Genomic DNA, 26931 nt, shown 5'->3' on the forward strand with positions numbered 1-26931 from the left:
CAGCGAGCCTGAAGGCTTGTTTGGAAACAGGGGCATCAAGCTCCATTCAAAGCTTGATAATTCAGCAGCTGATCAGATTAGGAATATGTGGCGAGGGTGTGGAATGTGCCTTATTACATGCAGAAAGAAGGTGTATCTTTTGGCTCCAATCATTGATACCAAAAGACATGAATGGACAGACAGGATTCTGCTAATTCTGTTAAGAGTAAATTAGATTGGAAATCAGCAATCTAATATTGGTTAACCATGTTTTAAATAAAGATAGAATTCTTGCCATCAACTATTATCTACAACTGTTAGTTCCCATATACTTAGTGGTAAAGAAGTAAAGTTTATTGATAAGAACTTGCTAGTAAGATTTAATTGGGAGGACTGAGGGCTACATTATAGTGCCTAAATTTGTATTGAGAGTATTACTATTTTTTTTACAGATGACGTTTGGATACACACAGCCCTTTGTTGGGATTGGCCAAATAGAACACATATTAAAATATGACAATATGTTAGATCTTTAAGTATTCTGGATATCAGGAAATATGTGGTAGGAAATGTGGGCCATATGGAATATATTAACAGTATATTTGAAATATGAAATTATAGAACATTAGTCCATTTTATAGGTAAATAAAAATGCTTTCCTCTGTGATTTGTCCTTCCAAAAACATGACTTCAAGATGCAATACATTTGCTACATAGAATAGAAAATCGTGAATTGGTTCTCAGAAACATGTGACTGCAAGTTGGCAATGCATTCACTAATTATGATATAAACAAATACAAAGGGTATCATGTTATTGTGTGGATAATAATAATTTGATAGTTATGTGTTTTGATGCATCAGTGTGATTTGGCACGGATAGTTTTTTCAACATTTTTATCATAATATTGGGGAATGTTGATCAAGTTATGGAAGCCCTATTAATGGATATTAAGGGTCATATGACACACAACTAAACAATGATGTTTGTCCTATTTTGGATAGGTGATTAAGAGGGTGTGTGTGAATACAACCCCTTGATTGGTAGATAAGGTTTATTTAAACTCAGATTTAGGAATGTTTAGTTTGCTTTTGAGAAAGCCAAGAGGCGAAATGCATATCAAGTGATCTTTAGAACCTATTGGGTACTCCCTTATGGTGCTTTATAGTTGCTTATAGTTATAAGCTAATCTGAGTTATTTTTTTCAATAAGGTGTAGTGCACAGGTCATTTATCCAGTGTGAATTTGAAGCTTTTTAATTATTTTTACACTTACTGTTTATTATTATTATTATTGTTTTTATTAGTTATGTTTTATATATACCAATGGACCTTCTACCTGAGTAGATGGTTATTCAAGTGAGTACTGAAATGGTGCTTCTTTTTTTGACTAGTTAAGCAAGTCAACAGTAACTATCTGGAAACATATACACAATATGAATAAGTGTAACTAATGACTAACGAGGGAACAAGACAAAAAAATAACCCAGCTAATGGGACTCACCACTCCTTCAGCCACTCATTAGGCAGTATCACAGAGTTAAATGGCTATCTCACTTCATCAGATATCTGCAATGTGTACCAAAAAGTTTTCACCTCAACTTACAGAGGCTGCATGACAAATGACAACATGAGCTCTAAATTAACAATAGATGAAAGAGTAGCCTTAGATTCTTGGTCATCAAAAATGCAGATAAAGATATTGTAATTTTGTATAAGTCAACATTTGTTGATGAAGTATTGAGACAGTTAAATAATAATTTTGAATATAACAAATTGAATTGAAATCTGGTATGGAAGTTTCAGAAGGAATTGAGAAGTCTATCTGATGATGGTTTGTGTGCTACTAGACATCTGGATCGGGATACATTTGATTTTTTTATATGTCAAGGATCCAGTGATAACTATATTTCACATCTTGCCCAAAGTTCACAAATCACTATCCAAGGTGAAGGGGAGTCCAACTGTTTCAGGTATGGGTTCCTTATGTGAACCATTGCTGCAATGACTTGATAGTATTTTACAACCTTTTAGTTATTACTTTAAATACATATTTTTGTGTGATATTAAAAATCTTTTGGAATTTAAGGAACATGTGATTTGGAAAAAGAATATGTGGTTGGTCATAGATGTGACAGCTCTCTTCTCTTCCTCATGTTTTTGGCTTACAAATGTTGAGGTATTTTCAATCTTGTCACTTTAGTGCAAGTTTTATAAAATACATTATTAATGCTGCTGAAATTCTACCCATATTTATTTATTTATTTTATTTTTTTGTTTCTTTGATGACATTTACTATCTCCAGAGATGTGGGTTGAATTTTCCCCCTCCTATCCCAACCTTTACTTGGGTTGGTGGGATGTCTCACACATCTTTGAAGATAGGAATCATAAAGATGAAATTTATTTTGATTGGAGATATATAGATTATGTTTAACTCATTTGGAAGGGTAGAGAATTACAGTTGGAAGCTTGTACAGTATATTAGTATATTAATAATAATAATGAATACGGAATTAAGTTCACACATGAAGCTAAGAAAGAGACAATAAATTTGTATGTGACAAAAATGATAGTAGAGAAGGCTAAAAGATATGTGTATGAGATTGTTAACAACTTATAAAAACTGGAATGGCGATACATTTATGCATTCTACTACAAAGCTTACTTTTGAAAACTCTTTATTCTTCACAATATTCCAAGAATTGTAAAATAATTAAAAGGACCCCCCCCCCCCCTTTTGGCAGCAGATGAGAAATGATGGATTGTTCTGATTAAGGGGTGTCATATCTCCTATAAGAGAGGGTTTACAATTAGTAATTTTTTATCTCCCATTGAACTATGAAAGCCACCTCAAAGTGGAACTTCGTAGTTAACCTGTAAAGGAATGTGTAGATGTGGCACCTCACAATGTAAACCATTTAGATTTGCTTCTTTTGCTTCACATTTTGTATAATTTCAAACAGCATGTAGTTATGATATTTGTTCATGTAAACGGCAGAACATTTGTAGTATATTTCATTTGGTGCACCCAGTGTTGTTCACAATATGTAGGCTGGACTACACAATATTAAAGGAGCACTGAATCCACATTTTTTCTTTCGTGATTCAGATAGAGCATGCAATTTTAAGCAACTTTCTAATTTACTTCTATTATCAATTTTTCTTCATTCTCTTGCTTACTTTATTTAAAAAAGAAGGCATCTAAGCTAAGGAGCCAGCCAAGTTTTGGTTCAGAAACCCTGTATAGCACTTGTTTATTGGTGGGTGAATTGATTCACCAATCAGCAAGAACAACCCAGGTTGTTCACCAAAAATGGGCCAGCATCTAAACTTACATTCTTGCTTTTCAAATAAAGACATCAAGAAAATGAAGAAAATTTTATAATAGGAGTAAATTAGAAAGTTGCTTAAAATTGCATACTCTATTTGAATCACGAAAGAAAAAATTTGGGTTCAGTGTCCCTTTAAATTTGTTAATAAATCCCTTTGTAAATTAATGTAAATGTTGCATGAATACTATTAGTCCACCTTAAAACTGAGTTGTAGAAATGATTCAAATGCATTTGTATTATCCAATAGCATTGCGGTTATGTTTTTAAAAAGTGTGTATTTTAAATCTGTATCAAGCAACTCATGAAACACATCAAATGCGATTATTTTTCAAATATGACCAATAAACTCAATTATTCCTACAACAGTTATCACCACTCTAATAATACTCACAATATGGTCTGTGCAAAGATGACTGGCTTCTTTGACAAATATTCAGTTTTAATCCAGGATAATTCTTTGTAGCCCAGCTCAAACTATGATCTTTCTATATATCTCACTCAACACAGCAGAACACATGGACACCAAAACCAAGGAGGTCAAGACAAAGTCCCCAAAATATATCTAATTATTACATTAGAAGTATGTAATTGATAAGCTATTTAAAAGAAAGCAAAAGGTTTCTCACTGTATGTCCCCACAAAATGAACTCAATCTGTATCTAGATTAAAAACAAATACACTGAATCTTCCAAGAATTGTAATCTTAAATAAAAATGAACATACATTTAATAGTCACACAAAAGAAATCCACTTCCCCACAATACTAAATTAATATATAAAGAAAGGGTTAGGAGATTTATGAGTGTAACAGTTTATTTTAATGTATTTATATTTTTTTGAACCCTTAGTCTCTTCAGTCTTGCTAAACCAAACGCATTTGATTTAAACTTGAAATGCACGCACAGGTTAGTGTGGTCGCAATATTGCAACCCCTTTGTATATCACTTTATCAACTAAGATGGTTGATGTTAAATCAAATGTAATTAATTCATCATTCAATGTGTATATTATATGCATGGTGGAATGTAAGTTTAAAGAGGCATTATTCAAACTTGTTTTTAAACTTATGTTATTAGTTCATATGCTTCAAAACATAATTGTACATAGTCATAATTATTTATCTATAAACAGCAAACTGGACTCTTTCTTCATTATGGTATGTAGTCATATGAATTTGTAGTCATTGTCATGGTTCTATGGGAGTGTTGGGGGGTGCTATGCACCTCCAAATGCATGTATAGCACCCCGATGAGCTGTGAAACGCGTCGTCTTCCAAGCAGCCATATAAATTGTATGTTCTGTGTCTTTCAACTTTTTCACCACCTTTATAGTTGCCTGCACAAATTCTAAGATTTAGAACTGCTATTGCTTTATGGAACTTAGTCGCATGCGATAATGTGACAATAGTATTAAAATGTAATATGATATGATGACTAAAGTGTACTGCATGTTTTATTGTTATAAAACTAAACTAATACTAACTATGCCAAAAATATTCCTTTGGATACAAACATATAATATAATATCATTAAGCAATTATAGTTAAATGAACTAATGCAATGTATGTGTAAGATGTGTACAATAAGCACTCTTTAGTCTAGACTTGTATTTGAAGAAAACATAATTTATATGTTAATGAATTTATATAGCAAATTATATCTTCATTAAAGACTCTTTAAGAGTAATCTTATCATTGTATTATATTTAATTGCATATGCTTGTCAATGTCATTTAGACATCTGATTTGTTATATGTGCAATTTGATAATGTGACAAACATCTTAAATAAAGATATATAAATTCAGTTAAAATATTTATGTATGCTGAACATAGCATAGTGATATCACAATACAGCACATATTAAATTAAATTAAAAGGATATGAAATCAACATTTTTTCTTTCATGATTCAGAAAGGACATACAATTTTTGTTTTTTCAATTTACTTTTATTATATAATTTGTTTAGTTTACCTAGGTAGACTCAGGAGCTGTTGCTTGGTGGCTGCACATACAGTATATGCCTCATGTAATTGGCACATCGGATGTTCAGCTAGTTCCCAGTTTTGCATTGCTGCTTCTTCAAGAAAGGATGTCAAAAGAATGAAGCAAATTAGAAAGTTGTTTAAAATGGTATGTTCTATCTGAATTATGATAGAAACATTTTGGGTTTCATGTCCCTATAAAATATTCACAGCTTGCTAAAAATACACATTTTGCTGCACAATTAATCTGTTTTCAATATCTGTGCATATCTCTTACTTACCTTTTTGAAGGACACAGCCCAGTCAACAGGAGATTAAAGCTAAAGATGAATCCTGCAAGTGTATTAAAAATAAAACAAACTCAATCAAGGATGAATTGATCTGGAGCATGGGAAAGGAACAGCAGGATCTGTTTAAGATATATAGGCCTAGATTACCACACAATCTGGCATTACAAGTCAATGGTAAAATAGTTTTACCAGAGAATGTTAGAGCAGCTGACATTTTTATAGCACACTCCTATACTTTAAATGGAGAGCGGGGGGGGGGGCATGCTTATATTACTCATATTACAAGTGGGGAGTTACATGTTGTGTGTGCATAATAGCCTGTGAACATTTAAGTATAACAAAACACATGTATAAAATATTAAAATAAAGTACTGTAATTCACACATATATTTACATATTAAATGTAAAAAAAAAGGAAATGTATTATTAAAAAAATGTTAAAATACTAAGTTAATGGAGTATGGTATATGACAAGGTTTTGGACTATGATGGGATCAAAAATGTATATTTATTGGTGTGGATTTTTATGTGAGCATGTGGCCACTATCAGGGGGTGACAGGGGTGACTCCTGTCAGGGGCCCAATGGGCCAGGGGGGCCCATGAGGCAAGAATAACTTATTTAAAATGTTGGTAGTCACCAGAGGGTACTACAGCAGATGCTATTGAGCGTGGGAAATATTATTACAAGGAGTAAAGCATTAGCATTTGAGAGGATTTATGAGTGTGCACTAAACCACTATGCACAGTGTGAGACAGACTTGGCCCTTAAGTTTTTACAGTGTGTGCCTGAGTCAGACGGCAGATCACTTTCATTTGCAGAGGAGGTAGGATTTACTTAGTAAATGTTTTTTATTTCTTTGTGCAATTTTGGATTGTAACTTCAGTGTGGTAGTAGTTGTATGGCATAAAAACACATTTTTGCTAGCAATATGCAGCAGTGTATTTATGATTATTTGACAATGCTGTAGAAATTCTATATTTAAAGTCATGCAGAAATGTTTCTTCCTTAATACACAAATGGTAGGGGCACGTTTGGCAGATATGAGTTTTTTTTTAATTAATATATATATTTTAATTACATTCCAGTTTACTGCCCCTTTATGCAAGGACTTTCCAGATGCAAGGAGGCATTTTATCTAAGATGTTTACATCAGCATAAAATGTTATACTCTCAGACTAAGATTGCTCAGTGTTTGAAATGAGACAGGTTAACTTAACACTGTTCAGTTTACACTACAGCTGACTTAATTTTGAAATACATGCAAACAAGCCTAAACCCTGCATTTAAAGGGACACTGAATCCAAATTATTTTCTTTCGTGATTCAGACAGAGCATGCAATTTTAAGCAACTTTATAATTTACTCCTATTATCAAATTTACTTCATTTTCTTGGTATGTTTATTTGAAAAACAAGAATGTAAGTTTAGATGCCGGCCCATTTATGGGGAACAAACTGGGTTGTTCTTGCTGATTGGTGGATAAATTCACCCACCAATAAAAAGGTGCTTTCCATGGTACTGAACCAAAAAAATAGCTTAGATTCCTTCCTTTTCAAATAAAGAAAGCAAGAGAATGAAGGAAAATTGATAACATTTTTGGTGAACAACCTGGGTTATCCTTGCTGATTGGACAGCACCAATAAATAAGTGCTGTCCATAGTTCTGAACCAAAAATTTGCTGGCTCCTTAGCTTAGATGCCTTCTTTTTCAAATAAAAATAGCAAGAGAACGAAGAAAAATTGGTAATAGAAGAAAATTAGAAAGTTGCTTAAAGTTGCATGCTCTATCTGAATCATGAAAGAAAACAAATTGGGTTCAGTGTCCCTTTAACCAGATCTAATGGTATGAGACTGCGTACCACAGCTTATGGTTCCACGAAGACCATATAGAGTACATCATTTTCAAAATCCATAAGTACAGCTGACAGATGGGAACATTTGTACACCATATTTGAAGTGGTGCTCATGGTTGGGGAAAATGGGGGAAAAAAACAAACATATGTCAACCTTTTAAAAGTACTTTTCTTCATCTAGCCATCTACCCAGATCATTAATGCACAATTTTGAATTCACAGAATTATTTTTGTTTGCACATTTAAAAATATGATTCTTTAAAAAGTGATCTCTTAATTTCTGCAATTTTTTATCATGCACACTGTTGATTTAGGGGATGCAATGTGCAGACATTTTACCTCCTGTGAGTGTTTCTGTGGGTGTCTGTGTTTATGTCTTTGTGCTTTTTTTTGTGTCTCTAAGATTGTGAATGTATTTTTTTTCTGTGGATCTCTCTGTGAGGATGGGTGTGTATGTCTTTGTACATTTTCTGTGGATGTCTGTGAGGGTTTGGGCATATGTCTTTGTGCTTTTTCTATGGGTGTCTCTGTGAGGGTGTGTGTATGTATGCCTTTGTGTATTTTCTCTGGATGTCTCTGTGAGGGTGGGTGTATATGTCATTGTGTGTTTTCTGTGGATGTCTCTGTGAGGGTGTGTGCGTATGTCTGTGTGTTTTCTGTAGGTGCCTCTCTGAAGGTGTGTGTATGTCTGTGCATTTTCTGTGGGTGTCTCTGTGAGAGTGTGTTTATGTCTTTGTGTGTTTTCTGTGGATGTCTCAGTGAGGGTGTGTGTGTATGTATGTCTTTGTGTGTTTTATGTGGTTGTTTCTGTGTGTGTGTATGTCTTTGTGTGTTTTTTGTGGGTGTCTGTGTGTGTGTCTGTATATCTTTGTGTGTTTTCTGAGGCTGTCTCTGTTTCCTTGAGTGTATGTTCAAGTTTGTGTTTGAGTTTGCGTGTGTGTGTGTGTCCATTATCTGTTCCTTTTTAGGACATTTTGACCTTACTACTGATTATTCACATCTTTCTACAGACTTTGAGATTGTAACCTTTTAACCTTTCAATTATTGTTTAGGCAGTTCAGGGCCCTTCCTTTCAGCCACTGCATGCTGTTGTCATCATTTAGTTGTCATCTTCCTTGACAAAAAGAAAATCAGAACTCCATACCTTGTTTTGTAAATCTCCTTTTTTGACAAAATTGTAGTCTACCTCATTACTTGTCAGGTCAATGTAAACAAGTGCTGAGTGTCTTTTGGGTGTCTGTGTGTGTTTTGTGTGTTTCTTTGCATGTCTGCTAGAGTGTCTATATGTGAATACTTATGTGTGAGTGTTTCAATGTATGAGTGTGTCTGTGTGTTTCTGTGTTTGTGTGCTACTACCTTTACAACATTTCCAAGTATGACTACACTTAAGAATAAAGTGCATATATGTTTTAGTCACTTGTTAAAAAATGTCACATGTCAAAAGGGGGGCCCTGATAAATGGTTACGTCAGGGGCCCCAAAATTTCTAGTGGCGGCCCTGTGTATATATCCCCAAAATTTCTAGTGGCAGCCCTGTGTATATATATATATATATATGTATGCATTTATATATGTGTGTATATAAAATATATATATATATGTATGTGTATACATACATAACATAAATACATACTCACATTTTCTACATGCTTACACATATATACATAAAGCATGAAATAAAGCTCATAAACGGAACAAGTAGCCACCTAATGTGTTTTTTAATCAGCGTGCAGTAAGCATTACACTTGTATGGGTAGCATCAGATAAATAAGATGCATTTAATGCATGCTCAGTTGTTTATGCTTCATCAAAGATTTATGCAAATATATATATATATATATATATATATATAAATCTAAATCCATACATATACACCTTTGAGCCCTTCCCAATCAAATACCTTGACCTTTACTATAATTCTTTAACGCGATGTGTTGAAATTTTTATTATTATTATTATTATTATTATTAATAATAATAATTGTATTTATATATAGAATGTGATGGCACTCCTTAAAGGTCAACTTACTGTGGTGCCAATCAAATAAAAACAAACATGTGCATATCTTATCCTTTCAGTTGCAAGGGACGGCACTCTCCAGTCTCATCTCAATATAACAAAACATGAAAACAAAAAGGATAAGGATTGCATATATATATATATATATATATATATATATATATATATATATATATATATATATATATATATATATATACGGGTATATATATATCTTCTCTCTCTTTTTTCTATATGCTATCATATATATATATATATTTATAAAAATAAAATTGGACCTGATGGATCTATTGATTTGTCAGTGCAACCCTAACTATGTTGTATCTAGCTCTATATATATATATATATATATATATATATATACCATAAGGAGGTGGACAACTTAATTGTCTTTTGTCAAATATAACAAACAGCCTGCTCCGTTACAATTGAAGGCATTAAAATACAAAAAAATTTAAATGTGCCCAGAATCATATATGAACCGGAGAAAGCCAGCGGAAAATTACGTCACACCGCTGTGTCATTCAACATATGTGGGCCAATTACAAATATTGTAGCTGTGAATAGACATGTCATTGTTTGGAATTGATCACGCTATTTACTTTTAACTGTTATAATCCTTCAGATATTTTGCTATCAAACCAATCCTGGCCAGTAGTCTTGTTATCCCGGCGTCAAGTGGAGTGATAACAAAAAATCTTTAGGATAGTAGCGGAAGGACTCAGGAGAAGGATGCCAGTATCAGGAGAATAGCAAGGAGCTAAATACCAGGAAGTGACCTGGAAGGTCAAACAGAGTCGACAAGCCAGGGATTAAACCAAACAGACACAGGAAACAGAATCAGAGTCCAAAAGCTTAGTCAGGGAAATACAAGGTCAGAACCAATCGGGCAACAAACAGAGTGGAATCAGCAGGGAGAAGAATGGTTAAAAGGAGGTCCAGGTCACAAGCCAATATTCGATATCCAAAAATATAGTTCAAGGCACACCCATGAGATATACTCAATACTAGGGCCATGAGACAGAGAAACTGAATGGCATTTAAAGGAAAAATTGTGCGATGCGTCGAAAATGACGCAACGTGGGAAAACCAGCGTGAGACATCACAGGTGATGTGATGCGTCGAGAGTGACGTGAGACGGAGCAACCTGGCATCTAAATAGTGTCATGGCAACCTGGAGTCAAAACATTAACTCCCTGTGTGTAAATCCTGCACTACCCCAGAGCAAGTATAAATAGCAGCAATGTGCCATTATCAAAAGGCCATCCAGATCGTGCTATGGAATGTTCTGAGCCTGTTTCAGAGAAACAATGTTTGATTATTTAACATAACCAGTTAAAAGTCCAGTTAAACAGCCAGTGTTATATAGTTGATTACTACAATATTTGCTCAATGTCCTAAGGTTTATTCCTATGAGGACAAAAATCCCACATTATAGTGCTGAAGTAAACAGTACTTAATAAGAGAAGATTGACTTTGTTTAAATAATTTGATATAATAGAGGTCTTTTTCCCTATGAACTCAGCCAATTGTGGGCCAGATTACAAGTGGAACGTTATTTAAAACTCCCGCTTGAGAGTTAACTCTTTTTGCACGCGCTGGGTAGTGCTCGTATTACAAGTTGAAAGTAAACTGTTTTCTTTTAGTCACGTATTCCCCCATAGACCTGTAGCAAAAAACACCCTACTTGTGCACAACCATGATTGCATATTCTTAAGTGCGCTAAGCCAACATGAAAATATGAATATTTTACATTCCAATTTTCTTCACATAGAAGAATATGTTCTATTTATTCATAAATACATATTTATTTTATCAGATGTTTTTTTCACAAATATATATTTATACCTATACATGTGTATATATACATATATCAATATAAATATAACTATATATAAATATATATAAACACTGTATATATACTCTGTATGTATATATATATATATATATATATATATTTATATATTTATATATATATATATACACACATACATGATTATATTTAGGTATAGATATATACCTAAATACACACTATTACACTTTCTTAAAAATGAATATTGCATAAATATGCTTTTACATCTTTTCTTTACTTAACTGCAAAGGGCTCCAATGCAGTGTCGTAATTTATGTGTTTATATGTGTGCATATGTCTGTAAATACATATATACACATATAAACACATAAATACATATTTAGACATGTGTATCTTTATGTTAAAACCCTTTGCCTGCCTTTTTTTCCCTAACATCTGAGACCTCATATCATTAATCCCTTGAAACTTTTTAATGCAAGTTTTCTATATTTTTTATCAGTGTTATTATGAATGTAACTGTATTTTTAAATATATTTTTGATGTTTTTTTGTGCCACATTTTTGTCTCACATAACAGTTAACCAGCGCTCTGAAGTTGAGCTAACCCGAAGAGCATTAAATTTAATTGTGCTTAAGCTTTTTACTTTTCAACTTGTAATACGCATGCTATTTCCAATTTGTGCAACGAGTGACCCCTTATTGCTCATGCACAACAGTTAGTGTGCCACTTATAATCTATCCCAATGTGTGTATTTTCAAACATTAATTTTGGCATGACTATATATATAATATATAATTTGAAGAAGAAGAAAAGAATTCAAAAGAAAATAGAGGTGTTTGTATCATGTAGAATTGTGCAATGATTAAACTTTTTTTTACCCAAATTGAACAGAAATAGAGTGAATAGTCACAAGATAGTGCTTGAGAAAGGCAAAGCACTTGCCGAAATGCGTAGCAGTAATTTGTGTCCCCAGGATGCTACCGTAGATGACGTTGCAGCCAGAACTAACCCTCTAAGCAATTGAGAAACCATTGAGATCAAGACATTGAACTGGATGATCGGGATGAAGATTCTCAAGCTGTTAATGCTCAGAGATTAGGTGTAAAAGAAGTTTCCAATGCAGTAAGCATACAAAGGCAAGGCAGGAAAAAACTCCTATGAATAGCTATACCGGTATAAGCGATTGCTAATTAAAATATTCAATTTTAACTAAGTTGATGTAAGGCTGTTCCAAAGTTGCTACAAAGTATCTGCTTTATTCCTGGAATTTTGAACTGTAACATATTAGTTACTGAATACCCGGATTGAAGCTGCATAAAGCTGCATCTCGCAGCTTTATAAATTTCTCCCTTTGACAAACTTTTGAATAGAGGAACATCGGATCGGAATGGTTTTGTAAGAGTGTACTTTTTTTTTAGAATTTCAAAAACGTAAAGTGCATGATGAAGAATGGTTCTGTTTTTTGTAGGATCCTACATTTTTATTAATAAGCTTTTTATATATGGTGTTTTAATATATATGTGTAATATAATTATTTATTAATTGCATATAATGTGTTGTCTTCCCTGTGACAGTTTTTTTTTATTTTTGGCTATATAAGTTTGTAAAATTTGATAAATGGGGACATTTTTGCTTTAAGTGACATAAAGTTTAATTTATGCAGAATACAACACCATGTAGTTGAAACAATACTGCATTTGCATGCTGACACAAAACTGCAGGAATCAAACAAGTGCACAACAAACATGTAAAAACATATCTATCCCATAGGTAAAGAGTAAGGGGCCTATCTATCAAGCTCTGAATGGAGCTTGACGTCCCATGTTTCTGGCGAGCCTGCAGACTCGCCAGAAACAGCAGTTATGAAGCAGCGGTCTAAAGACCGCAGCTCCATAACCCTGTCCGCCTGCTCTGATGAGGTGGACAGGAATCTCCACAATTCAACCCGATCGAGTACAATCGGGTTGATTGCCACCTCCCTGCTGGTGGCTCATTGACCGCGAGTCTGCAGGGGGCGGCGGTGCACCAGCAGCTCTTGTGAGCTGCTGGTGCAATGCTGAATACGGAGAGCGTATTGCTCTCCGCATTCAGCGAGGTCTTGCGGACCTGATCCGCACTGTCGGATCACGTCAGCAAGACCTTTGATAATTCGGCCTCTATGTATCTGATATTGTGGCATTAAAAGGGTTACTGACTACTTTTACATACATTTATGCTAACTAAGCTTCACCGATCGTGCAGAATGCAGAATAGGCCATAAAGCATATAATAAAGCTTTTTATTGCAATTCAATGTACAAGATAAACAGTTCTGCTCACTACATAACACAGTCAACTTCTCACTTAGTTGTAATATGCAAACTGATTGTATGGAGCATAAACTGGTTTTAGCATTTAGGGTATGTGTGAAACTGTGAATTGCATGATCACATTTCATCCATGTTTAATGGTCTACTTCTTATAGTCACACTGCAATGCTCTTAGTTATGGGTAGAATTTTTTTCTCTGCTTGGGAGCACAGAGATTAGTTTGAAATGACAATAGGTTATAATAGGATGTACCAACCATAATTTATGTCACCTAATGCCATTTTACTGCTAGGGAAATAGACATTATTGTACAATACAAATAATAACCTCAAGATTTAATATTTTGCAACGTTATTGATATACAGTATGTACCTGTTAGACATACATTATACCCACTATTTTTTCAACTCCATCAATTAAAACATGCTATATGTTTTATGATAAATATACTAGTCCACTTAATCAAAAGTAGTATGGAGACACCTACAAGTAACATGCTCCTATGTTATTGAGCTAATTTAAAAATGCATTTAATAGAATTACCTGTATATTTAATAATTACAGTAAAAATAATAGGTAACATTTAACAAACATGTTAGGTTTCTAAGACTATGTTACTATATGGTAAACAAAACAGCTAGTTAGTAACACACCAGTAATTAGCTATATCTGTTTGCATCCTCTTTGTGTCATGGGTGAAAACATGTGTCCAGTTGAAAGCAGCTGTCATTGCCCATCAAGCTTATATTATGTTATGGCTCCAGGTTTCAAGTGTGTAATTCTGTAAGGGGTTTCTGATTACACAAATCACTTGACCTTTATCTCTTTAGTTTAAAAAGTCTCCATATCTAATTAACAGATCCCTGTGGTCGGTGGTGTAAAAGAGAGAAATAACAGGAAAAGAGTTCTAGTAGACCTTGTTTCAATATGTCTTTAACCCTTTTTTATTTTGGTTTCTATTTCTGTAACTCCATTGATTCCCTATGTAGATGCCTGCTGACAAACACACACAAGAGCGATTCAAAGTACATAAGAATTACTGCCACTTCTCTCCTTGTTCTGTCCAATGTTTCCCCTTCTTAAAGTGAATGTCAATTTTGATGCTAAAGTGCCTGTTTTTTAAAAATTTTATTAAAAACAGGGGAACATTAATTCATCAAAATTTACATTTCACTCCTGTTGAGAAAAAAAACTTACCTTTTAATCTTCACAGCAGCTCCAGCTTCCTCTGGTTGTGGCAAGCCATTTCTGATGTCAGAAATGATGGATAGGTCATCCTCCAATCACGGCTCCCCCCCCCCCCCCCCGGGGGAATCAGTGTCTGATTCAACACAGTGATTGGAGGAAGCCGTATTCCTCATTTTAGACCCAGGAAGAGGCTTAGCGACGGGTGGAGGAAGCTGGAGCTGCTGTGAAGATTAAAAGGTAATTTTTTTTTCTCAACAGGAGTGAAATGTAAATTTCAATGAATTAAAGTGCCCCTGTTATTAATCAAATTTTTAAAAAACGGGCACTTTAGCATCAAAATTGACATTCACTTTAATGTCAACCCAATCATTTGGCAGATATTTAAAGGACCAGTATTCTGAATTTCAAGTGAGCAGTCTATTTTATTCTGATCAATTTCAAACCTTCCATTTCCCTACTCCTTGTAACATGTGACAGCCATCAACAAATCACAAACTCATATAGACATACAGTATACACTATAAACTCTTGCACATGCTCAGTAGAAGCTGGTCTTTCAGAAAGTGTGCATACAACAGCACTGCACAATTTAAATGAAAGTAAATGGGAAAGTTTATTAAATTTGCTTTATCTGATTCATTTTATTTTTTCATTAGTGTCCATAAGACTGTGTTTATTTTTATGTTTTACTCTTGATTGAAGCAAACATATTATTATTTTGTTTTGGATTGTGAGATACTATAAATCCTTACAATGTTATGATGATTTATGCAAATATATAGAAAATGTATATTTTGGCAGCTTTTACATTTTATTCAGAGAGAAATTGAAAGTGATACTTCAGGGTTGTGATTAATGAAAGAGACAGGAAAGACAAGAAGCAGAACTCAACAAGATGCAGAATAAAAGTTAATCATTGATCTAGTGTTGGGTATATGCAATGGGCTCCATTTAATAAGCAGCAGATGCTGCTTCGGAAGCCCATCATTTCAGGTGCACCTAAAACGGAAGTTAAGAAGCAGCGGTCATAAAACCACTGCTCCTTAACCTGTCCGCACCTTTTAGGTGGATTAATATCATCCCGTTCTGATCGGGATAAATGACAGCACCGGCTAGCTGTCAATTGGCCACCAGTGAGCAGGGGGCAGAATTGCAAAAGCATTTCACTAGAAAGGAGTATGATAATGAAATTAATTATTGGGATATCAGAACAGAAATGTAAAAAAAAAATATTTTAGTTCTTATATAGATTTACCTTATTATTATCGGTTATTTGTAGAGCGCCCACAGATTCCGCAGCACTGTAAACAGAGGGTAGTACAACAAAACAATTAAAGGGATCAGATGGGTAGAGGGCCCTGCCAAGAGTTGCACTGTTGTAATTAGCTCTTAAGAAGGTGATATACAAACAGCTGGACTTAAGGGGGTTCAGGGGATAGCAATGGAGGAATGGAACTGGTATAAAGTAAGGTTAGCGTAGGTTGTATGCATCCTTGAACAGTAGAGTCTTTAGGGAGAGCTTCAAGCTGTTAAAACTAGGGGAGAGTCTTGTGGGGCGAGGCAGAGAGTTCCACAAGATGGGAGCCAGTCTGGAAAAGTCCTGTAAACGGGAGTGCGATGAGGTAACCAGAGAGGAGGAGAGTAGGAGGTCATGAGCAGAGCGAAGGGGACAGAAGGGAGAGTATCTGGAGACAAGGTCTGAGATATAGGGGGGGAGCAGTGCAGTTGAGGGCTTTGTATGTCAGCGTGAGAATTTTGAGTTTGATCCTAGAGGCAAGAGGAAGCCAGTGAAGGGATAGGCAGAGAGGAGCAGCAGATGAAGAGCGACGTGTAAGGAAGATGAGTCTGGCAGAGGCATTTATTATGGATTGTAAAGGAGCTAGGCGGCAGGTGGGGAGACCAGAGAGGACAGAGTTGCAGTAATCAAGGCGGGAAAGAATGAGAGAGTGGATTAAAATCTTAGTTGCGTCTTGTGTAAGGAAGTGTCTAATTTTTGGAGATGTTTTTAAGGTGGAAGTGGCAGGCTTTAGCCAAGGACTGAATGTGAGGAGTGAAGGAAAGATCTGAGTCAAATGTGACCCTGAGACATCGGGCATGCGGGGTAGGGGTAATGATGGAGTTGTCGACAGTTATAGAGATATTGGGGGTGGAGATTTTGGAAGAAGGGGGGAAAATGAGGAGCTTAGTTTTGGAGAGATTTAGCTTGAGGTAGTTTGAGGACAATCAGGAAGAGATTTGAGAAAGACAGTTAGTGACACGGGTTAGCAAGGAAGGAGATAGGTCTGGTGCAGAGAAGTAGATTTGGGTGTCATCGGCATACAAATGATATTGGAAACCGTGGGACTTAATTAGGGAACCTAGTGATGATGTATAGATTGAGAAGAGAAGGGGACCGAGGACAGAGCCTTGCGGTACTCCGACAGAAAGTGGTGACAGGGCAGAGGAGGCCCCAGAGAAGGCTACACTGAAGGTATGGTTTGATAGGTAGGAAGAGAGCCACGAAAGGGCTGTGTCACAGATGCCGAAGGATTGGAGGGTTTGGAGCAAACAAAGGTGGTCAACAGTGTCAAAGGCTGCGGACAGATCAAGGAGGATAAGCAGATAGAAGTGACCTTTTGATTTTGCTGTAAGTAGGTCGTTGGTGACCTTAACAATAGCTGTCTCTGTGGAGTGATAGGGACGAAATCCAGATTGCAGCATGTTAAGAAGGGAGTTTAACGTAAGGAAATGGGATAGGCGTGCATATACTAGTTTTTCGAGAAGCTTTGAAACAAGAGGGAGGAGGGAAATAGGGCGGTAGTTGGATGGGGAGGTAGGATCAAAGGAAAGGTTTTTTTGAGGATAGGTGTGACCAGTGCATGTTTCATCGATGAGGGAAATGTACCAGTGCTGAGGGAGAGGTTGAAAATGTGTGTTAGTATAGGGGTAAGAGTAGCAGAGAGGGAGGGGAGTAGCTGTGAGGGGATAGGGTCAAGGGGACAGGTAGTGAGGTGAGAGCACAGTATAAGTGCTAAAACTTCTTCCTCAGTAACAGGGGATAATGAACTAAGTTTTAGGTTATGAGGGTTGTGGTTGAGTGAGAGTATTTGAGGGGGGGAGAGAATGGAAGTATGTTGAGAGCTGATTTCATGTTTGATGGAGTCAATTTTGTTAATGAAGTGACTGGCAAAGTCTTGAGCTGACAGAGAAGTTGTATTAGGAAGTGGGGGAGGGCGGAGGAGAGTATTGAAAGTGGAGAACAGACATTTTGGGTTTGAAGAAACATTAGAGATAAGAGTAGAGAAATAGTGTTGCTTGTGGAGATTAAGGGCAGAATAGTAGGAGTTCAAGATGAAGTTGTAATGAAGAAAATCAGCTGAACTCCGTGATTTTCTCCAATGCCGTTCAGCAGTACGGGAACATCTGCGTAGGTACCGTGTCAGAGAAGTATGCCAGGGCTGGGGATGAGTGTGTGATTTCCGAGCAATGGTAAGAGGGGCGAGATTGTCAAGGACGGATATAAGGGTGGAATTATAGTGGCAGACAGATTGTTCAGGGCAGGAAAAGGAGGAGAAGGGTGAGAGGAGCGGTTTAAGGGAATTAGCAAGTTGTTGCTGATCTAAAGACATAATGCTTCTGTGAAGTTTGGTGTGAGGAGTAGAAGGAGGGAGAGTTGTAGGGAGGGATGATATGTTGCAAGTAAGGAGATGGTGGTCAGAAAGAAGTTTAAGAGAGTGCATCGATAGCTAAAGATCAGGTCAAGAGAGTGACCGTCTTTGCAACCTTGCAACATGGTGTTACTAGAGATAGCTGTTTTATGTTAATCAATGATTAGGTCTCTGTGTTAAAGAGAGCTTTTATACAGTTGATTGTGATGACAGGTCACTGATCTACTATGATGAGACCTGCCCTATATGGCACTAGTGAATGGGAAAGAGGCTAATATTGAACCTTTGCTGCTATTTTCTGATTGCCAATTACATTTAGTAGGTTAATAATTTTGAGACTTGTTCTATACCTCTAGCACAGGAAATCAATTGTTTGATATAATGTAGGAGTCTTTACATAAAGTATTATAGCCTATAAGATACCTCATAATTGTAAAACTTTTATATCATTTGTAGTCTTTGGCTCTGTTACTATCGCCTAGATTACAAGTTTTGCGCTATAGAAGGTAGTTAACGAATGCAACAAAAGTTGCGTTATTTCACCCTCCATAGCACTGCCATTACGAGTTTTTGAAAAGCCGGCTTGTGTGTGCGATATGGTTGCGTTGAGCTCCATATCGTACAAAATACAAATGCTGCTTTGACGTGCTCGTGCACACTTTCCTCATAGACATCAATGGAGAGAGAGTCTTAGAAAAAAAATTAACACCTGAAGCGCGGAATGAAAAGCTCTGTAATGCAACCCATTTGATGAATATGGTAAAAAAAAAGTTAAGTTTAAACCTAACACTCTAACATAAACCCCACGTGTAAACATCCATAATCTGCTGCCCCCGACATCGCCAAAACCTACATACATTTATTAACCCCTAATCTACCGCTCCTGACATCCCCACCATTGAAATAAATCTATTAACCCCTAATCTGCCACTCCCGATATCGCCGACACTATACTAAAGTTATTAACCCCTATTCCGCCACACCCCAAAATCGCCAACACTATAAGAAAGATATTAACCCCTATTCTGCCGCCCCTACATTGCCGCCATTAAATAAAGCTATTAACCCCTAAACCTCTGGCTTTCCACATCACTACCACTAAATAAACCTATTGACCCCTAAACCGCCAGCCCCCTACATCGCAACAATCTAAATTAAACTATTAACTCCTAAACCTAACCCTAAACCTAACCCTAATTCTAACCCTAAACCTAACCCTAACACCCCAAACTTTAAAATAATTAAAATAGAGCTAAATTAAATTTACAATTATTAACTAAATAATACCTATTTAAAACAAATACATACTTACCTGTGAAATAAAACCTAAGCTAGCTACAATATAACTAATAGTTATATTGTAGCTAACTTAGATTTTTTTTTTATTTCATAGGTAAGTTTGTATTTATTTTAACTAGGCAGACTAGTTAGTAAATAGTTATTAACTATTTACTAACTACCTATTTAAAATAAATACAAACTTACCTGTGAAATAAAACCTAAGGGGCGCAATCCGATATACGGCGTAGTTTACGGCGCAAGCGAGGGAACCCGCGCCACCCGTAATTTCACCTCGCACATCGGGGTATTACATATACGGCGCTGTCAGATGCTAAAGTGGCGTAAGTAGGACAAAGTAGTGTTGTTCCGAAAAGTGCGCAAATACGCATTTTAGTCGTCGCAAATACTTACGCCAGTATTTTGTCCATGTAAAGTCTCAATAAAGTGTAGTTTTATGCAAATTAGGCTAACACTCGTAAAAATGACCTGCGACTTCATCTAAAAATGCGCCACGTAATTACGCTATTTAAAATTCATATATAAACCCATGCGCAGCCGCCATTTTCTGCAGTGTGTTTGGATGGTTCGTTGAGCTACAGTTGAGAATTAGTAGAGAGAGAGGCGCAAACAGAGGAGTTAGGTCGCATTGTTGGTTGGGTAAGCTTGTACACTTACAAATCTTTTTTACATATTGCACACATTTTGCATACATACATATACAAAATACACAACACTTTTTTTTTTTTCTAACACCTCACACATTTTATTTCAATTTTACAGTGTGATAGGCTGAGTGTTTTGGTTGTGATTGTGTGTGATTGAACTGGGAGTGAGTGTGAGTGTGTCAGTGTGTGTAGTGTGAGGATGGTAGGGAGAGGTAGGGCGGAGGGGAGGAAGGGAGAGGAGTGGCAGGGAGAGGAGTATTGTAGCGGACAGGAGGAGCAGCAGGGTCCCTGTCAGGGAGTAAGTGGAGTGGGGAGAGGGAGAGCTAGAAGGGATGATGGGAGGGGAGATGCCCGAGAGCCCCAGAGACCAGGCACATCAAGGAGAGGGACAGAGGGTGCACATGGGGACAGAAGGGGTGAGGAGGGAGAGGATAGGGAGGAACCCACACCAGGGACATTGCAGGGAGGAAGCCAGGTATCCACAGAGGATAAGAGGATGAGATGTCCTAATTTCTCATTTTCTGAGAATGTTGCCCTAGTCCAGGTCATCATGGGCAATCACAGTGCCCTCTTTGGCCAGGAGAAGGGCAAAGGTGTTGCCAAAAGGAGGAAAACAGCATGGTTGACGGTAGAGGATGCTGTCAACAGTGTGGCCCTGCAGAGGAGGACTGTTGAGGGCCTCAAAAAAAGATGAAATAACTGTAAGAGGCAGGTGAAAGAGAAGATGGGGCAGGAAGCCATGCACCAGAGGGGAACAGGTGGTGGTCCACCCTTGGAAGCAGAATACAACACCTGGCAGGAGATGATACGCAGGTCCCTGAGTATCACAGCAGTCTGTGGACTTCCAGGGGCTCGTGACTCAGGGGTTGCAACCACAGCACCTCATGCTGGTGAGTAACATCCCACACACCAGTATGATATGTATTTGAGATATAACATCCTTTAATGTCACACATTCATGTACACAATGAGGAGCATGGTATTTGGCCTACTAACAAAAACATCTACAATTATATTTGACATTAATGCTATGTAAAACAATGTAATTCATGATATGAAATTGAATAGTGCAATACTAACATGTCTCAGAGTAACACAGGCCACAAGCCACATGTAGAGTTTTCAGTAAATGGACACTATAGCCATCACAATACTTTTAGCTTAAGAAAGCAGGTTCTGTGCCTACATCAGGCTAAAGTAAATTGTGTGACCATAGTGTCACTTATAGAACACATTTTTTCCATCATTGACATGTACACATAACTATTGTATGAAACACATACCTGTATACTGTTCAGATTAAAATCCCTCATATCACAAATCACATTGTGCACATTCATGTTATAGAGTTTGACATGAGAATGAGTATAGGCCCTAGCATGTATCAATGTACATTGTATGCCCACATGGACATATATATATATATATATATATATATATATATATATATATGACTGTACTAATCCCTCTCATTATTTGACTCCTCCACAGAACCTCCTGTCACCAGGCTGCAAACAGGCATGCCGCCACCTCCACCACCACCACCAGTCACAGGCATGCTGCCACCTCCACCACCACCACCAGTCACAGGCATGCCACCACCTCCACCACCACCACCAGTCTACAGGCAACTACATGAACATTATGCTCCCAGGCATGAGCAGGGTTGGATGGCATCTGTTGAGGACCCGGAAGTGATGCCACCACCATTGCCATATGAGCCCTGGCAAGATTCCTGGCCAGAGGAATACTCTTCTTTTGGCTTTGAGGAGGAGCCAAGTCAGCCACAAAGGGTCCATTTCTTTACCCCCCAACACAATATCAGGGCAGTCATGACTATTACACACAGGGTATGTCCCAAGAAGTGCAAACTGGACAGGCTGAGTGCTCACAATGGGACTACCAATCCACCCTGAGAGCTCCACCATCCTCTTCCCTTGGGAGAGCTCCACCATCCTCTTCCCTTGGGAGAGCTCCACCATCCTCTTCCCTTGGGAGAGCTCCACCATCCTCTTCCCTTGGGAGAGCTCCACCATCCTCTTCCCTTGGGAGAGCTCCACCATCTGCAGATGAGCATATAGCTGAAGATGTCCCACAAGCACCAGCAGATGAAGATGTTCCACAAGCACATGCAGATGCAGCTGAAGTAGTTCCACAAGCACATGCAGATGCAGCTGAAGTAGTTCCACAAGCACATGCAGATGCAGCTGAAGTAGTTCCTCAAACATCAGCAGATGCAGCTGAAGTAGTTCCTTAAACACCAGCAGATGCAGCTGAACATGCACCTCAAGCACCTAGAAGCCCCGCTGCTCAAGAGCCTGTGGATGCATTGTATTCTCCCCTGGGTGAGGAATACATTGCACTGCAGAGGAGGCTCATAACAAGCTGCGAGAGCAGACAAAGAGGCCAAGATAGGTTTCACAGGGGCCAAGAGACGTTTCACAGGAGCCAAGAGAGGTTTCAAAGGAGCCAAGAGAGGCTACTCAAGTGTAACATAGAGCTGCAGAGGGACATGGCAGCATCATTAAATGGAATTGTTCAAAACCAGTCGCAGATGATGCAAGTTTTTTCTGATATGCAGATGCAGATGGACAATAGATGGTGGGAACAAAATCAACTCTTGGGTGTGTTGGTTGAGCACTTTACACACCAGCAGGATACTGCCTCCAGCCTATCATCTGTGGCCAGCACTCCAGCAGAATCATCTGAATCTTCCCAAACCAGGAGAACAAGGAAATCCACTCCAGTCACCTCAGCCCCCTCATCCAAGAAGCCTAAAAAGAAATAAATATTCTTATAGTTCACAATAAATCTTGCCCTCTGTTATTTACAATATAATTGTCATCCACATCTATGTGAGGGGTGTTTTAGTACACTAATATTGTTTAAACATATAATAAGGCCTGTGTGGAAATGGGCCCAAAAAAGGTAATATTATCATGTTTATGACATATTCATGTTCTATAAACCACATCACATAGTTGTGTTTGAAGGGTACATATAGTAATATTCACTTCTAAGATTTAAATCAAGATTTCTCACATCCAATATAAATTGACACATGGGTAGGGATAGGCACGAGGCAAGGCTGTGGCGGACATTTTCTAAAGTAAAGACCTTTAGTGAAGGACACCTTGCCTATCCCTGCACATGGGTAATATATCTAAATAATAATGTATTTACAGAAGGTGTGAACATAAGGTATAAACATCCATTTTGATTCTTCTTAATAATAGTCATAAATCATAGTGACCTAAACATGAATTAAACTAAGGAGATATTTTAGGGTGGTTAAGGGAAGGGGGGTGGGATGTAGTAGTTTCACTTACATGCAGTGGAAATCTGCAGTATGTAATTCGATGACCAGCTGAGGCAGGAGCAGCACCATGACCAGGGACCTCAGCAGCAACTATAGAATCAGCATGTATAAACGAAACAACAGGGGCTTGTAGGGCTTCCAGCACCGCTTGTGCCCCATGATGCACCCCTTGTGCCCCATGATGCACCCCTTGTGTCCCATGATGCTGCATCTCTATGGAAAGCAGGGGAAACATGGTGGCTAATGAGGATGTGCATTGGCGGGTTTTTTAGGCTTCCTGTTGTGAGGTTGTGGTGTTTGTGATTGGTTTGACACACTTGTAGGGGCAGGAATAATAAATGATTGGAAGAGGTTTAACTGTTTGAGATCCAAGCTACTGATATGTATGTTGTTGAGCATGCATTTGTTAGGCCTTCAGAGAGTTACGTTGTTTTTTTAGTCAGTGCAAGGGTTCCTGCGCTTGCAATTTGTGGCAAGATGAGAATGGAGTAGATTTTCTGAATTCTGCGCGTAAGTCCTTACGCTGTATATTGGATACCAAACTGCGCGTGTTTTGTATGTCAGTCTATGGGTAAAAATAATACGGGCGAAGGTAGAAATATACGCGCGTAAGTTGTATGCCATATATGTGATACCAAACCAGCGCAAAATTTGGCATTGCCGGCTTTTGCGGGCGACGCCGTATATCGAAACGTGCCCAAGGTGCCTTACACTAAAACCTAACATCACAAAAATAAAAGACCTACCATTACAAAAAATAATAAACGAAATTATCCAAAACAATGAAAATTATTCCTATTCTAATACCCTGTTTAAAAAAAAAACCCACCAGAATAAAAAACCCTAATCTATAATAAACTACCGAGGGCCCTTAAAAGGGCCCTTTGTAGTACATTGCCTTAAGAAATCAGCTCTTTTTCTACAAAAGAAAAACATACACCCCCTAACAGTATACAAACTACCACGCCCCAAACCCACAAAATAAAAATAAAGTAAAACCTAATCTACTCATTGCCCTGAAAAGAGCATTTGTATGGGCATTGCCCTTAAAAGGGCATTCAGATCTTTTGCTGCCCATTAAAAATAAAAAATGGCTATTCTAAAAAAAAAAAACACCTCAAAACATTTTTTTTTTTTACACAAAATAACAAACGAATGATCAAAAATAATAACAATTATTCCTATTTTAATACCCATTTAAAAAAAAAAAAACACCCCATAATAAAAGAAGCCTAATCTATAATAAACTACCAATAGCCCTTAAAAGGGCCTTTTGTAGGGCATTGCCCTAAAGAAATCAGGTCTTTTTCTACACAAAAATACAAAGGCCCACTAACATTACAAACACCCACCCCCCCAAACCCACAAAATAAAAAAAGCTATCTAAAAAAACCTAATCTGGGGGGGGCGGAGCTAGCCATCAAGCTGGAGAGACGTGTTTGTGGAGAGCTCTCTCTTTTAACTACAAATAACTCTCATTTATAGTGGATAAACCTACCTAGTGCAATTTACCATCTTTACCTAACATAGATGAGAACTCCTTAAGTCGGACTAAGAGTTATCATTGCAATTTCCAGCCTTTGAATATAGCCAGCAACAGACAAGTCCGGGAGACCGGCCCTACAGCCTGGAGACCACAACACAGCTACCTACCCAGAAGTAGGATCCTGGCTCTGCTGACCCTGCCTTCAGATTAATCCACATACACCTCCGGTGTCTGCCACCGCTACCCGGAGGGTCGGGGCTCCGCTCCGGGGCGGCGGATTGCGGTCAGGGAAGGAGGAGAGGATTCAAGCACCTACCGCAACATCGGAAGCTGACAATTCGTTTGGCCCCACCACCTGAGGTACCGCTTCAATAAGGTTGCTACCCGCTGCCACCGGGAACTCAGAAATTCAGCAGTCTCACCTTTGATCTGAAGCGCGCCCTCCAGCTTTCTGGCATGAACCTCCGCCATCTTGCGGCCCAGCCACCAGACAACACCAGGGCCTTTAGTAGTGGAGGGCAGGTCTGACACGCAGTATCATCTTCAAGGAGCTGGTAAGACTCTCTATCTGACTGATTCTCACTTTTGTGGCTGTCTGACTTACCGTACGATTTCCCTGGACCTCCCCACCATTGCATCACAGATAACTGTATTGTGTCTTAGGAAGGGGGACAGCGGATCCAGGGACGCAGTGACTCAGTCCGGAGGGTCGGGGCTCCACTCCGGACAACACCACACATAACCCCTGAGTAATAAACCCTGCCACCACTATACCATTAGGCAGCTGGTCACCCAACCACAAAGTGAAATTACACCGGCATCTAGCCGGTCTCTAGTGAGAGGGGATCTGTTTAGTGTCTCGTATTTCCCCCCCTCCTGTCAACAAACAGTCAGGAAACTTTTATTTATACACCTGCTTCTATACAGCAATACTAAGCCTGTAGAGGCCTTAACAGGACACCAACTTCATTGCTATCCATCTGCTCCATGCAGAGTAGTAGAGACCTGCACTTTTAGGTTTTGACACCAAGAACAGTTTTCTGTTACCTGTAACCAGCACCCTTGCCAAGCTTGGCTCCTCGTTTGGGTTGGTCACTTCCCTTTTCCTTTTTCCCTTCCTCCAGGTCGTATCCACTGTTCCCGGGCCAGCTAGAGGTGTTAAGGCTTTGAAACATTTATTCTGCTCAACCTGTGTGGGGGGGCTCTGGCCGACTCCTGCTCTTACGGGGTGATTTCCTCCACTTCCTTACTTGTAGTTAAAATATTGTAAAAAGATATACAGAGGGCGACTCCTAGTGTGGAATTAGTAAGCAGAGTGTGAACCCACCAGCTTTACCCTTCAGAGATATACTCACAAAGTATAGAGCACACTGTAGTGCTAATGAAGCAAGCTGGGTATATTAAAAGTGGCCCAGCGCACATACCACTCCGGTGAAAGATGGTCCAATGTATTAAAAATGTTCAGATAAAAAATCCAGGAGACTCCAGATATATATAAAAAAACACTTTATATGAAGATATAACTTGCCTGAGGAAACAGAGTGGTAGCTCTGAGAAACGCGTAGCGAATTCTACTGATTTTTATTGTACACTGTTATATCTTCATATAAAGTGTTTTTTTATATATATCTGGAGTCTCCTGGATTTTTTATCTGAACATTTTTAATACATTGGACCATCTTTCACCGGAGTGGTATGTGCGCTGGGCCACTTTTAATATACCCAGCTTGCTTCATTAGCACTACAGTGTGCTCTATACTTTGTGAGTAT

At 37.9% G+C, this 26931-nt stretch overlaps 1 long non-coding RNA gene across 2 annotated transcripts in view; it reads right to left on the minus strand.

Moving 5' to 3' along the window:
* The window catches only part of LOC128656231 (uncharacterized), a 106072-nt gene extending 91249 nt beyond the window's left edge, over positions 1-14823 (minus strand). The window contains exons 1-2 of one of the 2 annotated variants that reach the window (XR_008401984.1): positions 14773-14823; positions 5575-5626 (exon numbers count right to left, since the gene is read on the minus strand). This is a non-coding gene — a long non-coding RNA (uncharacterized LOC128656231). The remainder of the gene's footprint in view (positions 1-5574; positions 5627-14772) is intronic. The other variant, XR_008401983.1, reaches the window with a different exon arrangement.
* Between the last annotated feature and the right edge of the window lie 12108 nt (positions 14824-26931).

This window comes from Bombina bombina, chromosome 4 (genome assembly GCF_027579735.1).
Source record: "Bombina bombina isolate aBomBom1 chromosome 4, aBomBom1.pri, whole genome shotgun sequence".
Lineage (NCBI taxonomy): Eukaryota > Metazoa > Chordata > Amphibia > Anura > Bombinatoridae > Bombina > Bombina bombina.